General features: G+C 44.3%; 1 protein-coding gene across 1 annotated transcript in view; it reads left to right on the forward strand.

The window, feature by feature from the left end:
- Positions 1–13,978: 13,978 nt before the first annotated feature.
- Positions 13,979–23,853, forward strand: part of LOC135547381 (collagen alpha-1(VIII) chain-like) — a 37,788-nt gene continuing 27,913 nt past the window's right edge. The window contains exon 1 of the mRNA XM_064976365.1: positions 13,979–14,066. The gene's annotated coding sequence lies outside the window, so the exon portion shown is untranslated. The remainder of the gene's footprint in view (positions 14,067–23,853) is intronic.

The following is a 23,853-nucleotide window of genomic DNA, read 5'->3' on the forward strand; positions in this document are numbered from 1 at the left end:
GTGCCCCATTCAAAAAAAATTGAACTAAGAACAGATATAGCTCGTGGTACACCCCAGACTTGACTGTCCTTGACCAGCACAAAAACATCCTGTGGCGTACTGCATTAATCAGAAATCAATATACATTTAGGAAAACTATGGCAAGCTTTTTCAAACAGAAATTAGCATCCTGTAGCACTATTTCCAAAAGGTTTTGGGACACTGTAAAGTCCATGGAGAATAAGAGCACCTCCTCCCAACTGCCCACTGCACTGAGGCTAGGGAACACTGCCACCACCGATAAATCTACGATAATCGTTAACTTCAATATTCAAACATTTTTCTACGGCTGGCTATGCTTTCCATCTGGCTACCCCCACCGAAACTTGCCCAAGTCCCCCCGCTTCTCCTTCACCCAAATCCAGACAGCATGTTCTGAAAGAGCTGCAAAATCTGGATCCCTACAAAGTGGCTGGGCTAGACAATCTGGATCCTGTCTTATCATCAGCCTAAATTGTTGCAACCCCTATTTACTAGCCTATTCAACCTCTCTTTCGTATCGTCTGAGATCCCCAAAGATTGGAAAGCTGGCACGGTCATCCCCTTCTTCAAAGGGGGAAACACTCTAGACCCAAACTGTTATAGACCTATATACATCCAGCCCTGCCTTTCTAAAAAAAAATTGAAAGCCAAGTTAACCAACAGACCATTTCGAATCCCACCGTACCTTCTCCACTATGCAATCTGGTTTCCGAGCTGGTCATGGGTGCACCTTTGTCACGTTCAAGGTCCTAAATGACATCATAACCGCCATAAAAGACAGTACTGTGTAGCCGTCTTCATCGACCTGGCCAAGGCTTTTGACTCTGTCAATCACCACATTCTTATCAACAGACTCAATAGCAATGGCTTCTCAAATTACTGCCTCGCCTGGTTCACCAACTGCTTCTCAGATAGAGTTCAGTGTGTCAAATCAGAGGGCCTGTTGTCAGGACCTCTAGCAGTCTCTATGGTAGTGCCACAGGGTTCAATTCTCGGGCCGACTCTTTTCTCTGTATATATCAATGATGTCGCTCTTGCTGCTGGTGATTCTCTGGTCCACCTCTACGCAGACGACACCATTCTGTATACATCTGGCCCTTCTTTGGACACTGTGTTAACAAACCTCCAAATGAGCTTCAATGCCATACAACACTCCTTCCGTGGCCTCCAACTGCTTTTAAATGCTAATAAAACTAAATACATGCTCTTCAACCGATTGTTGCCTGCACCCTCCCGCCCGACCAGCATCCCTACTCTGGACACTTCTGACTAAGAATATGTGGACAACTACAAATACCTAGGTGTCTGGCTAGACTGTAAACTCTCCTTCCAGACTCACATCAAGCATCTCCAATTCAAAATTAAATCTAGAATTGGCTTCCTATTTCGTAACAAAGCCTCCTTCGCTCATGATGCCAAACATACCCTCGTAAAACTGACTACCCTACCGATACTTGACTTCGGCGATGTCATTTACAAAATAGCCTCCAACACTTTACTCAGCAAATTGGATGTAGTCTATCACAGTGCCATCCGTTTTGTCACCAAAACCCCATTTACTACCCACCACTGCGATCTGTATGCTCTCGTTGGCTGGCCCTCGCTACATATTCATCGCCTAACCCACTGGCTCCAGGTCATCTACAAGTCTCTGCTAGGTAAAGCCCTGCCTTATCTCAGCTCACTGGTCACCATAGCAACACCCACCCGTAGCAAGCGCTCCAGCAGGTATATTTCACTGGTCATCCCCTTTTGCCGCCTTTCCTTCCAGTTCTCTGCTGCAAATGACTGGAACAAATTGCAAAAATCACTGAAGCTGGAGACTCTCCCTCTCTAACTTTAAGCATCAGCTGTCAGAGCAGCTTACCGATCACTATACCTGTGCACAGCCCATTTGTAAATAGCAGTAAAGTTTAAAAAAATAATTTTAAAAAGCCAATTGAATTGAATAGAGAGAGAGAGAGAGAGAAAGAGAGAGAGAGAGAGAGATGGGGGGAGTGAGAGAGAGATGTTCATTTGATTTTCACATGTGAAGGGTATTTTACAGATTTCACATGTTTTTTTGTAAGGGAAGTGATGAAATGTTATTGGGGTTTTAAGGAAAGTGGTGCGATGTTCAGCTAAAATGTCTATAAAAAAAGCTGTACTAATCTTTCATCAATGACAATATGATTACATTTGACATGATCTCTGAGTACTGAATTTTCAATATGACCCTGCCTGGGATTTGATCTCACAGCCTCTGGATTTGGATTGCTCTGGTCTTTCTGCTGCACCACTAAGTCTGTTGTTTTCTCAGAAGTCCCTTACACATTGATTACCTATAATACATCTCTGCATTTAGCAAAACAGTGCCATGTGCACTGCTATTTTAGTTAATCTGACTATTCTCTCATCATTGATTTAATTCATCTCAGCAAGTTGATTGTCTTCTGTAAAGTTATCGGTGGGCATAAATATATTTTTTTAATGTTACTCCTGAATCACTATGATGAATATAAACGCATTTCTGTGCATTATACAAAGCTGAGATTTACTTTGAAGTGTAGGAATACAGGTGAAATCAGTCATTGACACGGACATGGTGGAAGGAAGACTGAAACAGGTTGTGAGTTCAAAAGTCGAGGTGAGCACATGTTGAATAATAATGAACGTATAAATAAACATACACCATGTAATCATGTGTGTCAAATATGTACGTGGAAACCATTGCAGCTATTTCGTGACAACCTAGCGGCTTCTCGTTTGAATGGCATCATCTGAACATTTTAGTCAACGTGAAATATCATCCCATGTGAAGTGTTCCAAAACCACATGGTGTCACATAAAAAATCATCCATCAGGGGGTACATAGTTTTACTGTAAATAATGAAGTTATTTGGGTGTAATAACCTTCCATGAATTTACATGAATCACTGTCAGAAAGGTGAAGTTGGATTGACTATTGTTTGCATGCATAATTAAGCACAACTCTGTTTAAGGGAAGTCTGGCTCCACATGTCAATCAGGTGGATTGTTTGTGGCGTACTTGCCTGCCATGTTGCCTGCCTTATTGTGATATCTAGCGATGGTGACAGTTTGAGTAGGGTGGAACGCTACTGGAGTAGAAGAGTGGCTTGGCAAATGACTGTATGCTATACACCACTGTTTTCTGTCTGTCTTGAGTTTGACATGGGTTGGGGACACAGCCAATATTTACAGTCATTATATCCATTATTTCAATATGTCCTCAACCACTAGCCAGACACATGAAGTAGTACCTGTGTGTAAGTCTAGCTCGGGTTGCTATAAGACATTTACTGAGGGGGTCGGAGGGAGGGGATATGAAAGGCATAGATGTAAATGAATACCTGCTAGACACAGACGTCAATTCAACTACTATTCCACATTGGTTCAACGTTATATCATTGAAATTGATTCAATGTCATTTATTTGAAACGACGTGGAAACAACGTTGATTCAACCAGTGTGTGCCCAGTGGGTAGGGATGTGAATGAAGCTAATTAATGTGTAGTTGTGTTTAATGACAACCATGTGGTTCACTTCTTCGTTCCCACTTCGTGCTCCTTTTCTGTGTTATGAGTATAACAGGCTCCTTGAAACACTATGTTTTGTCGATGGGACTTTGGTTGGTGTTTACAGCCATAAATCAAAAGGCTTCAGATAATCCAGTGATTCTTGTGTAAATATTTTGATGAGCACAAGGACGGAATGTATTTCCATCATTCATTACTTGTTGTTGGTAAGATGGATGCATTCCCAGCTACCACACACATTTGTTTTTTTGTTTTTTTGGGGGGGGGGGGTGAAAGGGCTGGAGATGGCAGGTAGGTGCCACACATATTTATTATATCCTTGGCAAAATTTAGTTTTCAGAAACATTTCTGCATTTTACAATTTCAGAACATCACCATAAATGTAGCCACTCAGCCCCCTGACAAATAGGATTAAGCCACTGCCTTTCTAGATTACAAAAGAAAACACAAAGAGTGTTGAAGTGCAACTATTGGACTTCCCCATCTTTCATAGAGGGATCCCAGCATGCTCTCTGTTTGTCTCAGGTCAACACTGAGCACCGTGCACATTCCTCACATAGCTGCACATCACTGCAGAATCCTCTACCCACAATCCCATTCAGCTAACAGCAGCCATATTTATGGCCCACGATCTTCTCCTTTAGCCTCGTTACTCTGAGTATGTGCGTGTGTATGTGTGTTTGCATGTGTGTGCGTGTGTGTGTGTGTGTACATACTGTATGTAAATCAAATTCTCCCTATACGTAGAGATGGGACTCCATACGTAGCCCAGCCTGGCATCTCAGTTAACCCCTGACCTCCCAGGTACCAGCTGCAGTGATGCGTGCTAGGTCATGTCCTGTGGTCATGGTCTGGTCATATCCTGTCTTACTTCTTCTTAGAATCATCACCCTATTCTTCATTCAACAGTCTGAGCATCCCTTACTCTAACCCATACTCTACCCTCCCATCCATCATCTTCTCCATTGTTCATATACCCCTCCTTACCATACCTTAACCTTCCCTAATCTCAACCCAACATTGTCTCTAACCCTGAGCCTATTTAATAATGGTGTTTTGTCTGTCTGTCTGATGTGTCTTAGCTAATCACAGTGAATTGTGCAGGATCCTAATTGATATCTCTTGTGATGAAGCTGTCCCTGTCTACAGCAGTCCTAACCTTACATCCATCCAGGCCAAGAGTAACAAGGGACAGAAAGCTGGGAGAAATATGAAACACATTAAAAGCCCTGTAAAAGTCTCCTCACTCTGACACAGGAAAATAAATGTACTTATTCAAACATTTCACTACCATGACATAATTATGTGTGGTCGTTCGCCAGACAAAGACAAGATAGTTCATTGAGAGAGGTGAAATCGATTCTCACATAGCGTCAAAACACAAGAACTGGCATGAGGCTATGAAAGCTGTGAATCACCTGGACAGCACAAACATGAGGTCTGTGTGTGCGTGTGCGCGCGCGTGAGTGTGTTGGACAGAACCAAAACAGATTTTAAAGAGCTGAGGAGGGGAGAGAAAAGCAGTTGAAGAGGATTGATAAGATAAGGCTGCAGGATTCAAGGGATGGGTACAGAACATGAAAAACCAAACAGCAACAAAGCCATATTTGACTAAAACCTGGGGGAGGATGAGATTTAGAGGCGTGCAAAAGATGCCACAACATGTACTGCTGGCTGCTGCTACTGTCCTGTGAGCTTCATCTATGTCAGGCAAAAAGCAACAAGACAGTATGGAAACACAAGATCTCAGTCCAAGAACATGTGCATGTATGAATCATGTCTACTGACCAAAGACTTCAAGTACAGCATGTGGGTCCAGACCTGTCAGCTGCTGGCGATGCTCTGGCAGCTGGTATTGTTACTTCTGTTCCAGGAAAGAAAGAAAAGCATCAGTACAGTGGTCCTGAAGGTAGGGATGGGCGACATGGCCTAAAAATACTATCTCAATACCCTGCATTTCAAACAGTCAGCAATAATCAAATGAATAGAAGGCCAGCATCCCGGAGTCGCCTCTTCACTGTTGACATTGAGACTGGTGTTTTACGGGTACTATTTAATGAAGCTGCCAGTTGAGGACTTGTGAGGCGTCTGTTTCTCAAACTAGACACTCGAATGTCCCTGTCCCCTTGCTCAGTTGTGCACAGGGGCCTCCCACTCCTCTTTCTATTCTGGTTTGAGACAGTTTCTGTTCTGTAAAGGGAGTAGGACACAGCATTGTACGAGATCTTCATTTCTCAGAACAAGAATAGGCTGACGAGTTTCAGAAGAAAGTTCTTTGTTTCTGGACATGTTGAACCTGTAATTGAACCCATAAATGCTGATTCTCCAGATACTTAACTAGTCTAAAGAAGGCCAGTTTTATTGCTTCTTTAATCAGTTCAACAGTTTTCAGCTGTGCTAACATAATTGCAAAAGGTTTATCTAATGATCAATTAGCCTTTTAAAATGATAAACTTGGATTAGCTAACACAACGTGTCATTGGAACACAGGAGTGATGGTTGCTGATAATGGACCTCTGTACTCCTATGTAGATATTCCATTAAAAAATCTGCCATTTCCAGCTACAATAGTGATTTCTAACATGAACAATGTCTGAACTATATTTCTGATCCATTTGATGTTATTTTAATGGACAGTTTTTCTTTCAAAAACAAGGACATTTCTAAGTGACCCCAAACTTTTGAACGGTAGTGTTAGCCCATGTCAGCCCCTTTTGTTTTAGATTGGTAAATGAGTCTAGCGGCCAGCTATCTAAACTTTTAGTAAGCATGGTCGAATTAACGACTGGGGTGAAGACCGTTGATCATCAGTTATTATATTAAATACTGCCAACCTTTTCCTCCATCCCATGGCAAATTGCACAGAATTGCAGGATATGAACTTTAAAAAAAAAAAAAAATCTCTTCGCTGTCACAAGGGGGGGTGGGGGTGCTAAAAATGTTTTGCTTTGGGGTGAGAAGTGGGTACTCTGGGGTGGGAAGTGGGTACAGAGACCCGTGCGCCTCTGCTGATGAGTTCCGTTTTATTGTGGCCTCCACTCCCTATCAAAGTTGCCCTGATCTATATGATGTTTTGACCGTCAGAAGGCTGGTGGGTTGAGGAAAGGTTTCTCAACAAAGAAGGTGAGATGGGGGATGTTGGGTCACTCATAGACATACATACATTGTCAGAGTCATGGTACCACAAGATGGTTTACCTTCTAATGTAGTTTTGTGTTCTGACTGGAGCTGGTCATAGGGGTCGCCAATTTCAACACACACACATACATTCCTTCACAAGAATGTCGCTCAAGTCGTTCACAAAGTTGCTTTTATTCTGTTCATGTTCAATGTCCTTTAAAACCTGCCAGTGGGATAAACTGCTTGTTTATGTCCGCCCATGGACTGGGGGTCACCCTACCAAGCCCCCTAACCTCTAGGCCTAGACCTTGTAAACCCCCCCCCAGCGAGAGGCAGACATGTTACATTCTGGGGGATTATGGGTCGGGTCTTGTCAAGTGGCTTGCATAGTGTGTGTGTATGAGTTTGCATGTATGAGGGGGGACTTTACTGCAACACTGCGGTGTGAAGCCTGGTCTTTGTGTACGGGCCAGGTGTGTGTGTGTGTGTGTGTGTGTGTGTGTGTGTGTGTGTGTGTGTGTGTGTGTGTGTGTGTGTGTGTGTGTGTGTGTGTGTGTGTGTGTGTGTGTGTGTGTGTGTGTGTGTGTGTGTGTGTGCAGGACAATGACCCTAAGCATACTGCTAAAGCAACAATCGAGTGGTTTAAGGGGAAACATTTAAATGTCTTGGAATGGCCTAGTCAAAGCCCAGACCTCAATCCAATTGAGAATCTGTGGTATGACTTAAAGATTCCTCTACACCAGCGGAACCCATCCAACTTGAAGGAGCTGGAGCAGTTTTGGTTTGAAGAATGGAATTCTAGATGTGCCAAGCTTATAGAGACATACCCCCAAGAGACTTGCAGCTGCCATTGCGGCAAAAGTTTGCTCTACAAAGTATTGACTTTGGGGGGGTGAATAGTTATAGTTATTATTTCTTGTTTGTTTCACAATAAAAAATATGTTGCATGTCCAAAGTGTGTTCATGTTGTGTAAATCAAATTAACCCCCCCCCAAAAAAAAAAAATTATAATAATAACAATTCCATGTTGTAAAGCAACAAAATAGGAAAAATGCCAAGGGGGGTGAATACTTTCATCAGTCACTGTATATGTTTGTATGTTTGCCATCCCCATGGGCACACTGTACCACCCTCTTATAGGCTATTGATGAAGTATGCAATCACATTACTCCACACCTACAGTTCCAGTCAGAAGTTTGGACACACCGACTCATTCCAGGGTTTTTCTTCATTTTTACTATGTTCTACATTGTAGATTAATAGTGAAGGTATCAAAACTATGAAATAACACATATGGATTCACCCAACAACAACAAGAAAGCACCATTCTGCACTAACTGTCATTTTTATTCAGACATTTGGAACAACACAAATAAATAATCATAACATTTAAAACTATATAGAAGTAAAATTATATAAAAAAAATAAGATTCATAAATATCAAAAAGAAGTAACAAAGACAAATAGAAACAAATTTGTGTTTATTTGGCACTCGAGAATCAATACATTACCCATCCCCCAACACTGTCAACCAAGAGTCAAGACCTAACCAATTCACCTTGGTGGTGTGCAGACTGGTTTTATATTATTCTTGAGGATTCTGCACAAACCAGAAAGAAATGCAATGCTATGTCTGTGAAACGACATATTCACAGTATCATGAATGAATTGTGGTTTATTTGGTAGCATTTCGTAGCGTGACGGATTTTCCTAATTAGATTAGTACTATAAAAAGTTAGAGGCGCGCTATTTGATAGATTCCTCCGCTCTCCCTACCTCGGGCTTTCAGTTTGAGGTAGTGTGACTGATTTTACTAATTGCATTAGTACTGTGCAAAGTTAGAGGTGCGCTATATGATAGATTCCCTCACTCCCCCTACCTCTAGCTTCCAGTGGGGAGACAAAATTCAGAGCTAAAATATAGTTTTCAGCCACTTTGTTTAGGCAAGCCTAAATTAGTTCAGGAGTAACATCTGGCTTAACAAATCACATAATAAGTTACATGGACTCTAGGGTTTGAAATGATTTTTGAATGACTACCCCTTCCTCTGTCCCTCCATACATACAACATCTGTAAGGCCCCTCAGTCAGGTATTGAATTTAAAGCACATATTCAACTACAAAGACCAGGGAGTTTTTGGAAAGCCTCATAAAGAAGTGTAGTGATTGATAGATGGGTAACAATAACAAATCAGACATTGAACATGTCTTTAAGCACGGTCAAGTTCATAATTATGCTGTGGATAATGAATTAAACGACCCAAACACATCAAAGATACAGTCGTTCTTCTGAAATGAAACTGCTCAGGGATGTTACCATGAAGCCATTGGTGATTTTAAAACAGATACAGAGTTCAATGGGAGAAAACTGAGGATGGATCAACAACATTGTAGTGACTCCACAATAATGACCTAAATGACAGAGTGGAAAGAAGAACACAAATATACAGAATAAAATATTCCAAAACATGCATCTTATATGCAGCAACTAAAGTAATACTGAAGAAAAAAGCACAGCAAAGGAATCTACTTTTTGGCCTAAATGCAAAGCCTTATATTTTACAACACATCACTGAGGAACTGCCTCCTTATTTTCCAGCATAGTGGTGGCTGAATCCTGGTATGGGTATGCTTGATATCGTCAAATACTGGAGAGATAAAATCCTAGAGGAAAACTTGCTTCAGTCCCCTTTACACCAGAGACTGGGAGAGGAATTCACCTTTCAGCGGGACAATAACCTACAACACAAGGCCAAATATACACTGGAGTTGCTACCAAGAAGACAGTGAATGTTCCTGAATGGCCAAGTTACAGTTTGGACTGAAAATCTATGCCAAGACTGGCCATGATCCCCAACATTTTGACAGAGCTTGAAGAATTTTGAAATGAAAATTGGGCATGTTTTTTCACAATCCAGGTGTGCAAAGATCTTAAAGACTTTCCCAAGAAGACTCACTGCTGTAATCAATGCCTATGGTGTTTCTAATATGCATTGACTCAAGGAGCTGAATTTTTGTTACACTTTGACATTACCGACTATTTTGTGTAGATTGTTGACAAAAAAGTACAGTTAAATCCATTTTCTTTCCACTTTGTAACACAATACTTTAGCAAGGCACTGTATGTCAACAATCCTTCCTCCAAATGACCCTTCTATGGATTAAATGTTGTACGCGTCCGAGAAATCATGGTTTGTTCTAGTTTTGTGAAGAATCACCCTAATGTCCTACCGCACCTCAAGCCGTGTGTGTGTGTGTGTTCTGGGAGGGGGGAATGTATAAGTCATGGGAGCCCCCATTGAGTGAGTGACTGGCTTGTTTTTACAAAAACATTCAAACAAACGTTGGGCCATGCTGGTGGTGAGAGTGGCACTTTTAACATGGCACTGGGGACTCTTAAATGTCTACACGGACTGATTTATTTGCAGTCGCAGAGTAGGGGCTTGGGGGATAGGGTAGTGGTTCCTACCCGCCCTGGGTGTAACAGGTGTGGGATGTGAAGTGTGACGACGTGCCCCAAAGAACCAGGGGAGAGCCAGGGGAGGGACAGGGGAGAACCAGGGGAGGGACAGGGGAGAAGCAGGGGAGGAGGTACAGGGGAGAACCAGGGGAGAACCAGGGGAGGGATAGGGGAGGGACAGGGGAGAACCAGGGGAGAACCAGGGGAGGGACAGGGGAGAACCAGGGGAGGGACAGGGGAGAACCAGGGGAGGGAGAGGGGAGAACCAGGGGAGGGAGAGGGGAGAACCAGGGGAGGGACAGGGGAGAACCAGGGGAGGGACAGGGGAGAACCGGGGGAGAACCACGGGAGAACCAAGGGAGGAACAGGGGAGAACCAAGGGAGGGACAGAGGAGAACCAGGGGAGGGACAGGGGAGAACCAGGGGAGGGACAGGGGAGAACCAGGGGAGGGACAGGGGAGAACCAGGGGAGGGACAGGGGAGAACCAGGGGAGGGACAGGGGAGGACCAGGGGAGGGACAGGGGAGAACCAGGGGAGGGACAGGGCGGAGAGTTCTCATCAAGCCCAAGATGGGACAAGCTCATTGGTAGGGTCAGTTGAACTTTGTGAATCCACGGTTTTCCCGAACAACTTGTCCCACTCCTGGTTTTGGAGGGTAATATGGTGTACAACCTTTTTTTGCAGGCAAGCGCAAACAGCGAACACGAGTTTCAAGTAGTAACAAACACTTTTCCCCCCTAAATTTCTCATCAAGACCCTGAGATGCTGAATCAGATGTATTTGTGCTGAGCTGGAGGAAAAGCCTGCATACCATGTGGCTCTCCAGGACCAGGGTTGGTGACCACTGTTAAAGTTCTCCAGACTCCATGGATGCCTTTGTTTTAAGCCCTGTGTGAGGCTGTGGTGGACTCTGAGTTGACAGTGATTAATACTTGTCATTGTGTAGGGGACTGTTCTGAAGGAGTCCTCTCTTTGAAGTCAGACCCATGTATTCCATGGGTTCCATTTGGGGACGATGTCCAGGGCTATAGGTTCAGAGTTGTGACATATTGGGGACAGACAGGAACCGCACACAGAAAGGGGGGAAGGGGGATTCCTAGCCCCATTGGGTGCTTCTGTCCCCCTGGGATGGTGTGACAATAGTGGTGGGATGTTGACTCCTCTGCTTGCCCATGGAATTCCAGCGTTGCCACACAGAGAACGGGAAAGGAAGGAAGAATGTGGCAAAGTGGGAGTTTCGCAAAGTTAGGCTTTGCCAACCAATCAGAGCTAGAGCCCATGACAGCTGTGGAACTGTAAAGGAGAGATGGTTGACCCATCATTACCATGGTGACAGGTTCAGCCTCCTCTCCTCCTCTCACCTCACCTCACCTCCTTTCCTCTCCTCTCCTCTCCCCCCTCTACTCTCCCCCCTCTCCTCCTTTCCCCTCTACTCTCCCCCTGTCCTCTCCTCTCTCCCCTCTCCCCTCTCCTCCTTACCCCTCTACTCTCCTGCTCATATGCAAACAGTAGACCAGATGTCATAGATGGATACAGGGGGTGGATGATGTTTGAAGGCCAAACACAGAGAGCTAATTGAATACTGTGTCTCAGTGCCATTGCATAGCTAGGATTCCCCTTGACTGTGTATCTGCTCTATGACACACACACACACACACACGTGCACACACACACAAAGTAAGTCATTGGAGCGAGAGCAGTAGAGAGAGACACTGACAGATTGACTGGGCAGAGATTGCTCTGTATAAGTTAAAATTAAAAACAGTTTACCAAGCAAAGCACAAGCACTTTCACACATTCACACACACTGTATATTCTGTAGACTTGCCATTGTGCCTGGGATCCTTTCACTCCAATAGTTATTACTGAGTTATTTCAATGGGATATTTCTGGTTGGCCTCTAAGCATGTTTTCGTTGAGCCTCTAAATAGCATTCCAGTGGTACTGGACAATGACACCATAATATGCGTCATAAACTTTCTCTGGCCTGCTGGCTAGATGGTGTGTGTGTTTGTATGTGTGTGTGTGTGAGATGGGGGTGGGGGTATGGGTCTGTGTCCCACTCATTACATTACTTTACATTTGACAGACGCACAGGTTAGGAACCCATTGACATTCTCTTCACACAGTGTGTGTGACTGTGATTAAAGCAAGACTGTTTCTCACTCAGTCTAGAGTACAGTTTTCTGGTTTTATTTAGTCAAACATGCTTCTAATCCTCTGTCTGTCTTTCTGTCTGTAGTCATATGGGAGAAACACAGCACCGTAATGTGATGATAAGGTGCTGGAAGCTCCTGTAATGTCCTTCATATCAATCTACTCACACCCACTGTACAGCATGCTTTCAGTTGACTGGTTTTACTCTCACTCTCTGCTCTCTCTCTCTGCTCTCTCTCTCTGCTCTCTCTGCTCTCTATCTCTTCTCTCTCCCTGTTCACTCTCTCTACTCTCTCTCTTTCTGCTCTCTCTCTTTCTGCTCTCTCTCTGCTTTAGTCTAGGTGCTGATGAGATGTGTCTGTGAGCCAACAGGAACTGGTCATGATGAGTGTGGACTGAGATTCAGATTTCTATAGATACAGATATTTTACTGGCAGAGAATTGAGAAAAGATGGTGTTTGCACTATTTAGAGTAGGGACTGAAGACAGACAAACACAGAGACACACACACACACACACACACACACACACACACACACACACACACACACACACACACACACACACACACACACACACACACACACACACACACACACACACACACACACACATACACACACACACACATACACACACAGTGGGAGGTGACTGAGACTTATTGAGGCTTCATTAAAGGAACAGGAAGAGAATTTAACCCTAGGGACAAACACACTGTCCCATTACTGCCTAACTAACGTGTACCTTTCACACCGTGGCTCAAAGTGTGTGTGTGCAGTAGAGCTCCATCAGGCTGAATGCCCACATCGCAATTTCAGAGAATGAAAGGGGATCCTTGCAAACAGTTCAACTCTACTTACTGGCATGAATTAAAGCACACTAGAACATTGTTGAAGTGGTTGACTCCAACAGGAATGCAGATATTTTAATCCAATGTGTTAATGCAAGGCTAGGACAAAAAAGTGCAATGCTTTGGACAGCAGTTGAGAAACACAACATGAGTCTATTCAGTTCTATTCATTTTCTTGGCTTACTCATACGTCATTAGTCGTTAATCATCAGTAGTGACAGGCTGGACATGGCTGGCAGAGCTGACGCTTGCCTGTGGAAGACAGGATGGGACAGCCACCCTTTCACACCCCTCTGTCAGTGTGGTCCCCCCACACACACACTTACTGCATTCCGTCACCCACGTTGGCGACACACTGCTACTCGCTGTCCATTCTCTAAGACCCTGAGGGCTACGAGCTCTGTCAGTGGAGGGGTGGACACATGGCGGTGTGCACGTACACAGCCACACACACACTCTGGAGACCACAAAGTGAGCGAGTCAGGTGGGTTGGGGGGTTGAGGACAGGTGTCAGAACTGCATTAGGAGAACAGTGTCATGTTCTTGCTCTTAGGACTCCTGACTTGAGTGTATGTAAGGGGTGATGGCGTCCAGTGTTGGCCTATTGTGGAAGCCCCTGACTCAGCAGCTGACCCACAGTGTGTGTCGGACCAGGTGGCTTGGAGTAGCTAACACACACACACACAACCCTCCACACTCACAAACACACACATATTTTTACTCCCTACTACTGTTAAGCAGGTCTTCACCCCCCCCACCCCCTCCCTCTGACTCCTCCCAGTAGAGTATATAAATCAGGCCCATGCTGTGTGGTGCTGTTCGGAGCTCCTTTCCCAGGGCTTTCTCTGTCCGTCTGTGTGTCTCTCCATCTGTCTGTCTGCAGTGATTATTCCCCCTTTACAACAGCCACTCACTGAGAAAGGTAAGGAACCTTCCAATCCTCCAGCCTTAGCTCCTTTTTCAGAATTTCAGATGACAAGCAGGGATGAATATCCTGATTATTACAGCAGATACATGCTGTAAAGAATGAAGCGTTAAGATGCATGTAAAACAAAAAAACATCTGCTTCAGTTCTGGGCAACATCTGATGGTACACATTTTGTCACATGGTTTGTGTGTCTGTATATGCAATATGTTTGTATTTGTCTAATTAAGTACTGATCATTTAGAAAATGCTGACTGGCTGACCGCCATTGAGTGTATTCTGGAGTTGTATATGTCAGAACCAGAGTTGTATATGTCAGAACCAGAACCAGGTGTGTATATGTCAGAACCAGAGGTGTATATGTCAGAACCAGAGGTGTATATGTCAGAACCAGAGGTGTATATGTCAGAACCAGAACCAGAGGTGTATATGTCAGAACCAGAACCAGAGGTGTATATGTCCGAAGTCTTGGTATATAAGCTGTGTTCGTTGTGGTTGATTTTTGTTTCTCCGTGGTGGAAAAGTATTTCCCTGGTGTATTCTTCATATCATGTGTTGGTGTTACATGTTTATATTTAGTCCAGTAAGATCTAAGTCTTCCTTTGTAATTGACTAAATTGTTTTAGGGTTGCACAAATCCCCGTTGGTCCACTTACATTACAGTTAGGTTGTTCTGGGATGTAATTGTTTTTTTGGGATGAAATGAGAATGGGAAGGCCTAATAGACGAGATGAACCATTATGTTTTGTTTTGTTTTGTTTTGTAAAGCTGAAGTGTCTTTAAGAGGTGTCTTTGTTCACCTTGGCTGTGGTGCAGTTTATGTTTAATTCAAATAGGATAGAGTTTGTACTGTGTCTAATGGTGGCCATGCTTGGCTACAATCTGACCAGTAGACCATAGTAGGACTGGTGGACAGGGTTTGGGCCAGGGTAAGCCTGGGCAGCAAGTAGCTCTTCTCCTTGGCTATGTAGTGAGAGTGCCCCCTAGTGGGGTGGGTTTGTCCAGTTCTCCTCTTCTGACAAAAGTTGCCATCCCCAGGGAAATGGAATGTGTGTATCTGTGAGAGAATGTTTGTTTAGAAAGCATGTGTGTTTGTACACTTTTGTTTGTGTGTGTGTGTGTGTGTGTGTGTGTGTGTGTGTGTGTGTGTGTGTGTGTGCGTGCGTGTGTGTGTGTGTGTGTGTGTGTGTGTGTGTGTGTGTGTGTGTGTGTGTGTGTGTGTGTGTGTGTGTGTGTGTGTGTGTGTGTGTGTGTGTGTGTGTGTGTGTGTGTGTGTGTGTGTGTAGGCCGTGAGATGTGTGTGTGGCAGAGGGATGAAGGCAAACTGTCAGGTCTGTGTGATGGGGGCAGGAGCAGAAGTTTGGTGAGAAAAGAGCCCAGAGCAAACACTGTCACTGGCTGACAGGAGTTCTCTCTCCCTGGAATAATGACAGCTCATTGGCTAAGTGATGTTCTCTCCCTGGAATAATGACAGCTCATTGGCTAAGTGATGTTCTCTCCCTGGAATCATGACAGCTCATTGACTAAGTGATGTTCTCTCCCTGGAATAATGACAGCTCATTGGCTAAGTGATGTTCTCTCCCTGGAATAATGACAGCTCATTGGCTAAGTGATGTTCTCTCCCTGGAATCATGACAGCTCATTGACTAAGTGATGTTCTCTCCCTGGAATAATGTCAGATCATTGGCTAAGTGATGTTCTCTCCCTGGAATAATGACAGCTCATTGGCTAAGTGATGTTCTCTCCCTGGAATAATGACAGCTCATTGGCTAAGTGATGTTCTCTCCCTGGAATAATGACAGCTCATTGGCTAAGTGATGTTCTCTCCCTGGAATAATGACAGCTCATTGGCTAAGTGATGTTCTCTCCCTGGAATAATGACAGCTCATTGGCTAAGTGATGTTCTCTCCCTGGAATAATGACAGCTCATTGGCTAAGTGATGTTCTCTCCCTGGAATAATGACAGCTCATTGGTTAAGTGATGTTCTCTCCCTGGAATAATGACAGCACATTGGCTAAGTGATGTTCTCTCCCTGGAATAATGACAGCTCATTTGCTAAATGATGTTCTCTCCCTCCCAATAATGTCCCAATAATGACAGCTCATTGGTTAGAGCTCACTGGAAAGCTCATTGTTACATTGGCCTGTCAATCAAATTTAATTTTTATTTATGGTCTAAGGAGTGACCAAGGCCTGATTCATGAGTGTGCAACATTACAGAACATATATACATGTACTAAGTAGATTAGTCCTGTTTCCCTGTCACCTAAAGTGAGGGGTTTTGTAAGCTCTCTCACTCTTGTGCTGTGTGAGATGATGGCTTGCCATGGACATTGCTGTTGGTGCTCGAATCTGGTTGAAATACAAATTATTCAAAGTGCCTCTATGGATGTGCAATGATTTAGACCAGGAAATCTTATCTTACAAGGCCCAGCGTGGGTGCTGGCTTTTACTCCCACACGCAGTAGCTTTTGGTCAAAACATCAATTAGAGACTGATTAGTTGATTTGTAGTATCAGATGTGTTACTGACAGAGGTGGGACCAAGTCACCATTATTTGAGTCACAAGCAAGTCTCAAGGTCCGAGTCTCCAGTAAAGTTCCAAGTAGAACGGGTCAAGACTCTAGTCAAGTCCCAAGTAGAACGGGCCAAGACTCGAGTCAAGTCCCAAGTAGAATGGGCCAAGACTCGAGTCAAGTCCCAACTAGAACGGGTCAAGACTCTAGTCAAGTCCCAAGTAGAACGGGCCAAGAATGGGTCGAGACTCGAGTCAAGTCCCAAGTAGACGGGTCAAGACTCTAGTCAAGTCCCAAGTAGAACGGGCCAAGAACGGGTCAAGACTCGAGTCAAGTCCCAAGTAGACGGGTCAAGACTCGAGTCAAGTCCCAAGTAGAACGGGTCAAGACTCGAGTCAAGTCCCAACTAGAACGGGTCAAGACTCGAGTCAAGTCCCAAGTAGACTGGTCAAGACTCGAGTCAAGTCCCAAGTAGAACGGATCAAGACTCGAGTCACAAGTTTTCAAGTCAAGTAAAAAGAAAAATCTAGACATGCAACGACTTGTTCATTTACAAATCTTTGCCTATTTTTTTAGGCTACCAGACAGCCCTTTTCATTATTTTGTCTCCAACACATTTTGATTAGCCTATTGTAGTTGTAAAATAGGAACCTTGTAGTAGTTGTAAGGGCATGCCATCAGCAGAAGGCAGGCAGACATGCTCAGAGTGTAGACTTATGTACAGGTCTTAGTGATCCAATAATGAAAGCTCCATATCATACAAATATACAAGTAGATTTACCAAATATACACAGGCAATAGCCCAAAATCAATAGCCTCTGTATCAGGCTTAACCTTTCCTATCTGAACGGACACAGGTCGAGGTTAAGACTGTACAGCCTCCCTTTGAGAAACCAAATGGAATCTGTCTAACAGGAGCTTCAACAGGTAGGCCTGCATAATATAAGCACTGGGCCCCCAGGACCATACAATTACCCAATTAGCAAATATGGATGTACAGCAAATCAGCAATAAGTTTGCCTGCTCACCACCCGCCCTCTATTGATTCACAGTTTGCTGGTCCAATCAGAGTGCCGAGTTTGCGTTTCACTAGACAATTTGTTGCAGATTTTCTTGCAGTGGCGATCTGCAGCTACTGTCTCTGGCTACGTGTAGAGTAATCCACGTAGACTCTGGGCCTCAAAATGAGTGACAAAACATTACAAAACCTGGCCAGATAAACTCAAGTCATTCATTTAAAGTCAAAGTCGAGTCCCGAGTCTTGAGGCTCCAAGTCAAGTCTGAAGTTATTTTATTTTCTATTAAGTCGAGTCTCAAGTCATTAGTGTGACTCTAGTCAGACTCGAGTCCAGTCATGTGACTCGAGTCCACAACTCTGGAAACTGCTTGGCTGGAGCAAAATTGTTTAGATTCGGCTTGTACAGTCACAAGCACACAATGGCTTCATTGCGTAAATGAACAAACAGCTGGGAGCACATTTTCCACTTTGACCAGACAAATGGCCAGAGAGCTGTCTAGTCTAACTGGTAGTGTCCCTGAGGCATCACAAGCTTTTTCCTGGACCTTATTCAGTGCTTGAAACATTCTGAGATTTGCAGATATAAAAAATATCACAGAAAACTGTGGGCTATGGGCTAACAGTAACTGATTGGTGATTGATGTTTACTGTATATCATACGGATGGGTTTCAGTGTCATCGTGATTGTTGTTGGCAGTCTATTCAGGGCATGTGGAAATCAGAGAATGTGTGTAGGATCTACCCCGAGCTGATGGGATTGTATCCAAATGTCCTTCACATAGACTTCGCCTTAACTGACAGATCTAGGTTCATCTTACCACCCCCAAATCCTAACCTTCACTAGCAGAAGGGAAACATGCTAAACTGGCCTCAGATCAGTATCTGTGTATCTTAGAGAGTGCTGGAACATGGTGAAGATTCACATTCACATACACATCATAAATTGGTGGTTGAATATACTGGAGCACAGGTCGGTGTTTGTGTGTGTGTTTGACTTGAACCCATGTAATGCTATTTGATGGTGTGACTGCGTAATCCACTGCCTTTAAAAGCTGTTCTCAACAATCAACCATTTTCCCCTCCTCTTTTGGACAGGGCGTATTTTCCACAGCTCCTCTCATTCTGAATTCCTCTCTCCTTATTTCTGTACCAGGTTAGCTCCACTCATCTGACTCACATACAGACACAAGCCTGGAAGCTGAAACACACCCTGAGTATACAGAACATGACAGACTGTCGAGGTGAAAGCTAGGATCCCTTATTGATGTCACTTGCTAAATCCACTCCCACCAGTGTAGATGAAGGAGAGGAGACAGGTTCAAGAAAGATGTTTAAGCCTTGAGACAATTGAGACTTGTGAGGATTGTGTATGTGTGCCATTCAGAGGGTGAATGGGCAAGACAAAATATTTAAGGGCCTTACGGGGTATGGTAGTAGGTGCCAGGCGCACCGGTTGGTGTCAAGAACTGCAACACTGCTGGGTTTTTCACGCTCAACAGTTTCCTGTGTGTATCAAGAATGGTCCACTAGCCAAAGGACATCCAGCCAACTGGACACAACTGTAGGAAGCATTGGAGTCAACATGGGCCAGCATCCCTGTGGAACCCTTTCAATACCTTGTAAAGTCCATGCCCCAACGAATTGAGACTGTTCTGAGGGGAAAAGGGGGTCCAACTCAATATTAGGAAGGTGTTCCTAATGTTTGGTATACTCAGTGTATGTGTACTATCCTTTAACATATCAACTACCATGAGAACCTCAAACAGAGATTCCTCTTCCGTCCATGTGGACATAGGAGGGACAGGGTCAAGGCAACCGGATACTAGGTTCAGTTTGCTCCTAGCAGAACTTGGCTCGGCGAAGCAAACATCTGTGACTCGCAGACTCCCTTAAAAAGACATTAGCTTGAAAAATGAGCAATATTACTGTTTGTTGCTCTTGAAACACTGTACGCCACAATATACAGTAACACTTCCTCAAAATAGTCACAATCAATCTAAGGTAAATCAAGAAATCGGCCGTTCATTTATATGTTTGGCCAAGGAGGTTTTAGTCGTGCAATTTTACATCTAACCTCGATGTTTGGTGCTGTATTTCTCAAGTGGAAAAAAATGTGCATGAAAAATAGTAGTCTGTCATTGAATGACGACAAATACTTAATTGAAGAATCCCTACTGTTGACCGATGATTGATGAATGGGCACCGAATATTGGCTTGTCTCAAGGAAAAAAAGTTATGTGCACCAACAGCCCCCAAAAATGAGCAGAGTGTTGCCGAACACCAAAACAAAACGACACTAAATGTTGTCATAATATATGCGTGGACTGTTTCAACCAGGAAGCATACTGTAAACTTCAGAAAGGCAGAAGAAGGACAGAAAAGTAAAAGGGTTCTAAGAAGATGACCCCTACAACACATCACTGAAGATCAGGTGTTTGTACTGTATGTGTGCGTGTCTTTAATGCGCTGTGTAAAGAGCATGTTTGCACAAACATAAACCTTTACTCTTAAGAGATATTTCAACGGAAGGAATTCACTGCATTCAGAGAGGGAGAAAGTGAGAGAATCTGTAAATATAGTTTGGTTGTTTATGTTTAGCTGAGTCTAATTGGGCCTGTGTGTGTGTGTGTGTGTGTGTGTGTGTGTGTGTGTGTGTGTGTGTGTGTGTGTGTGTGTGTGTGTGTGTGTGTGTGTGTGTGTGTGTGTGTGTGTGTGTGTGTGTGTGTGTGTGTGTGTGTGTGTGCGTGTGAGACAGAGACAGAGAAAGCTGACAGCCGGGAGATGGGATGGAAAAGGAAGGAGGAGGGGGACATGTGAATTGGGAATGGTTGTGGTGGAGAGGAGAGGAGAGGAATCGGACGGCCCAGTGGTTGTCTGGACATGCTCAGTAGGCTTGGACAGTTGTTCCTTGGTTAGTGGGAATGTTTTCAACATCCAGTAGGATCACACAGTGCTGTCAGAGTGATTGATGCTACGTGCCTATTGCCTGTACTCATACACATACATCTCTGTGCTTCATAACCTCTTTCTCTCCCTTTCATTACTTTTCCCCCCTCCATTTCTCCTCTCACTCCCTCTCTCACCTCCCACACCACCCCTTCCCTCTCTCCTCTTTCCCTCTCTTTCCCTCTCCTTCCTCTTCCCCTATCTCCTTCTCTCTCTTAGTCACTGGGAGGACTTCCAGGTCACTGAACGTGGATGTTTCTGGAGGAAGAGAGAGAGTCAGGAGGAAAATAGAGGGATGAGAAGAAAGAAGGAAAAGGGGGGAATAGACATGTCTGCTAATTTAGATAGAGAGGAAGAATAGGAGACGGTGAAACGAAAGATGAGAAGAGAAAGATGTCTGTGGAGGAAGATTGGAAGACAGTAGGATGAAGGGAAGAGAATAGACAGATGTGTCTAAAGGTAGAGGAAGAAGAGGAGTAGATGGAGATATTTCCACCTCTTTCTGGATGAGAGGAACGATAGAAGAGGAACAAAGAGAGATGTTGTGGATGGAGAGTGTTTTACTGTGCTCAGCTATGTACTGTACTTGGCTCTTCTCTCCATTCTCTCAGACCTCACATTCCTGTGTGTGTGTGTGTGTGTGTGTGTGTGTGTGTGTGTGTGTGTGTGTGTGTGTGTGTGTGTGTGTGTGTGTGTGTGTGTGTGTGTGTGTGTGTGTGTGTGTGTGTGTGTGTGTGTGCGTGTGCGTGTGCAATGGGGAACCATCTATAAATGGACATCTTGAAAGGGAAAATACACCAAACAGACATACAGCCATAAAGCACACACACGCGCACGAACGCACGCACACACACACACACAGACCCAGGTGTATTTCTATCAGTAAAACATCATACTGTGGACAGCCACACCTTCCTTTTCTCTCTCCTGCCTCCCTCCATCATGTCCCCCTCCTCTCTCTCCTGCCTCCCTCCATCATGTCCCCCTTTCTCTCCTGCCTCCCTCCATCATGTCTCCCCTCCTCTCTCTCCTGTCCCCTCCATCATGTCCCCCTCCTCTCTCTCCTGCCTCCCTCCATCATGTCCCCCTCCTCTCTCTCCTGCCTCCCTCCATCATGTCCCCCTCTCCTCCTGTCCCCCCCTCTCCTGTCCCTCCATCATCCTCTCTCTCCTGCCTCCCTCCATCATGTCCCCCTCCTCTCTCTCCTGCCTCCCTCCATCATGTGCCCCCTCCATCATGTCCCCCTCCTCTCTCCTGTCTCCCTCCATCATGTCCCCCCCTCTCTCTCCTGCCTTCCTCCATCATGTCCCCCCCCTCTCTCCTGCCTTCCTCCATCATGTCCCCTCCTCTCTCTCCTGCCTCCCTCCATCATGTCCCCTTCCTCCCCCTCTCTCTCCTGCCTCCCTCCATCATGTCCACCTCCTCTCTCTCCTGCCTCCCTCCATCATGTCCACCTCCTCTCTCTCCTGCCTCCCTCCATCATGTTCCCCCCTTCTCTCTCCTCTATTTTCTTCTCCTATTCCTCCCTCTCTCCTTTCCTCACTGGTCAGTTCTGTGATTACAGCTGTGGACATTGCAAACAATTAGATCCTGCATGTTTTCACTGTGCACCAAAACGGTTCATAGTGCAATAGTTTATACTGTTTGTATTCTATCTCAAGCACAGCTTCTGCATGTAGTGTCAGACAGTAGTGTGTCATTGTTACAGATAATTTCATATGTTTTAAGCAAAATAAAAACATCTTCATGAGGTTGATCAGAGAGGAAGTCTGTTTATGTTTACAGAAATCAAAGTGAATTGGTCTCATACACAGTTTTTCAGATGTTATCGCAGGTGTATCTAGTTCCAACAACGCAGCAATATCTAGCAATACAATAACAATAACAGTATCCCAGTTTAAAGCAGCCATCTTCCATTCCCTTTGGAACACATGTCACTCATACCAAAGACGGTACAGTATAAACATAGGCAGAAGCTGCTCCTCCAATAGGAATCCCTGATCACGCTTGTAGGCGATGTCATGGCGACATATGCTGGCCAAGAAACATTTAATCGGGTCTAAGGGTCGACTTGCACCGAACTGCACATGTGCAAGCCGTCAAATCAAAGACACTCCTGTGAAATAAAGTTTTTGATGAAAATGAAAACGTGTCAGTTCGTCACTTTGTTAGAGTAGTAACATATTCAAAAATTACAACATTGACTCGAATCTGGGTTGTGCCTTTAGGAAGAATTGTTCACTTCTTTCATTGACTTCTCAAACCCCAAAACACGGCCTGGACAGCTTGGTCTGCTTGGTCTGCTTCCTGGAAGTCTGGCGAAGTTGTGCCTCTGGGTTTAGAAACTGTGTTCATCTTGTCTAGTCCCATTTGGACTCCTGAAACTAATGCAACCCAAACAACTGCTTTATATAATACACAGTGGGTCAGAGTAGGATTGGTGGAACTAATGCTACCTCTACTGAATGCCCACTAACACAGTTGTATATGAAGAACATAAAGGAGGCAGTCTGGAAGCAGTCCAGGGGAAACACACACACAGACATGAAGGGCTCTAAAGTGCGACTAAAATCTCCCAGATATGAATTGTTTTAATGCTAATGCTTCGTGGTACCATTGTTTCCGAGTGCCCTACACTTTTAGAAAAAAGGGTTCCAAAAGGGTTCTTTGGCTGTCCCCATAGGAGAACCCATTTTGGCTCTAGGTAAAACCGTATATGGTTCCAGGTAAAACCCTTTTGGGTTCCATTTAGAACCCTCTGTGGAAAGGGTTCTACTTGGAACCCCAAAAAGTTCTACCTCGAACCAAAATGGGTTCTTCAAAGGGTTCTCCTATGGGGACAGTCGAATAACCATTTTAGGTTCTAGATAGCACCTTTTAGTTCTAACAGTGTAGAAAAAGCGAGTGCAGATTCTTTAGTATCATAGTTGCACCATTACTACAGCGAAAACGGCTTGCTTCTGGCCCACCCAGGTGAAAAGGTCAGTGTCCGGTTTCCCAATAGTGATGGAATTTAGGCTTATGAGTGTTTTAATGATCCATATTTCTTACAACAGCCAAAGATGTAACAAGCGTTTCCCACAACACCACACAGAGAGAACGGTCAGTAAGTGCGTCGTTGGAGCATGTTTCAAGGATCGAAAGAAAGGGAGTGCTGCTCTCATATCAGCTTTCGCCATTCAAATCTTACCTTAACATTAGAAGAAATTATCAATACTGACCAGGGATCAGCTCCTAAAGAGATACACTATATTACCAAAAGTATGTGGACTTTTGCTCGTCTAATATCTCGTTCCAAAATCAT

This window comes from Oncorhynchus masou, chromosome 10, assembly GCF_036934945.1.
Source record: "Oncorhynchus masou masou isolate Uvic2021 chromosome 10, UVic_Omas_1.1, whole genome shotgun sequence".
In the NCBI taxonomy this organism is placed as follows: domain Eukaryota; kingdom Metazoa; phylum Chordata; class Actinopteri; order Salmoniformes; family Salmonidae; genus Oncorhynchus; species Oncorhynchus masou.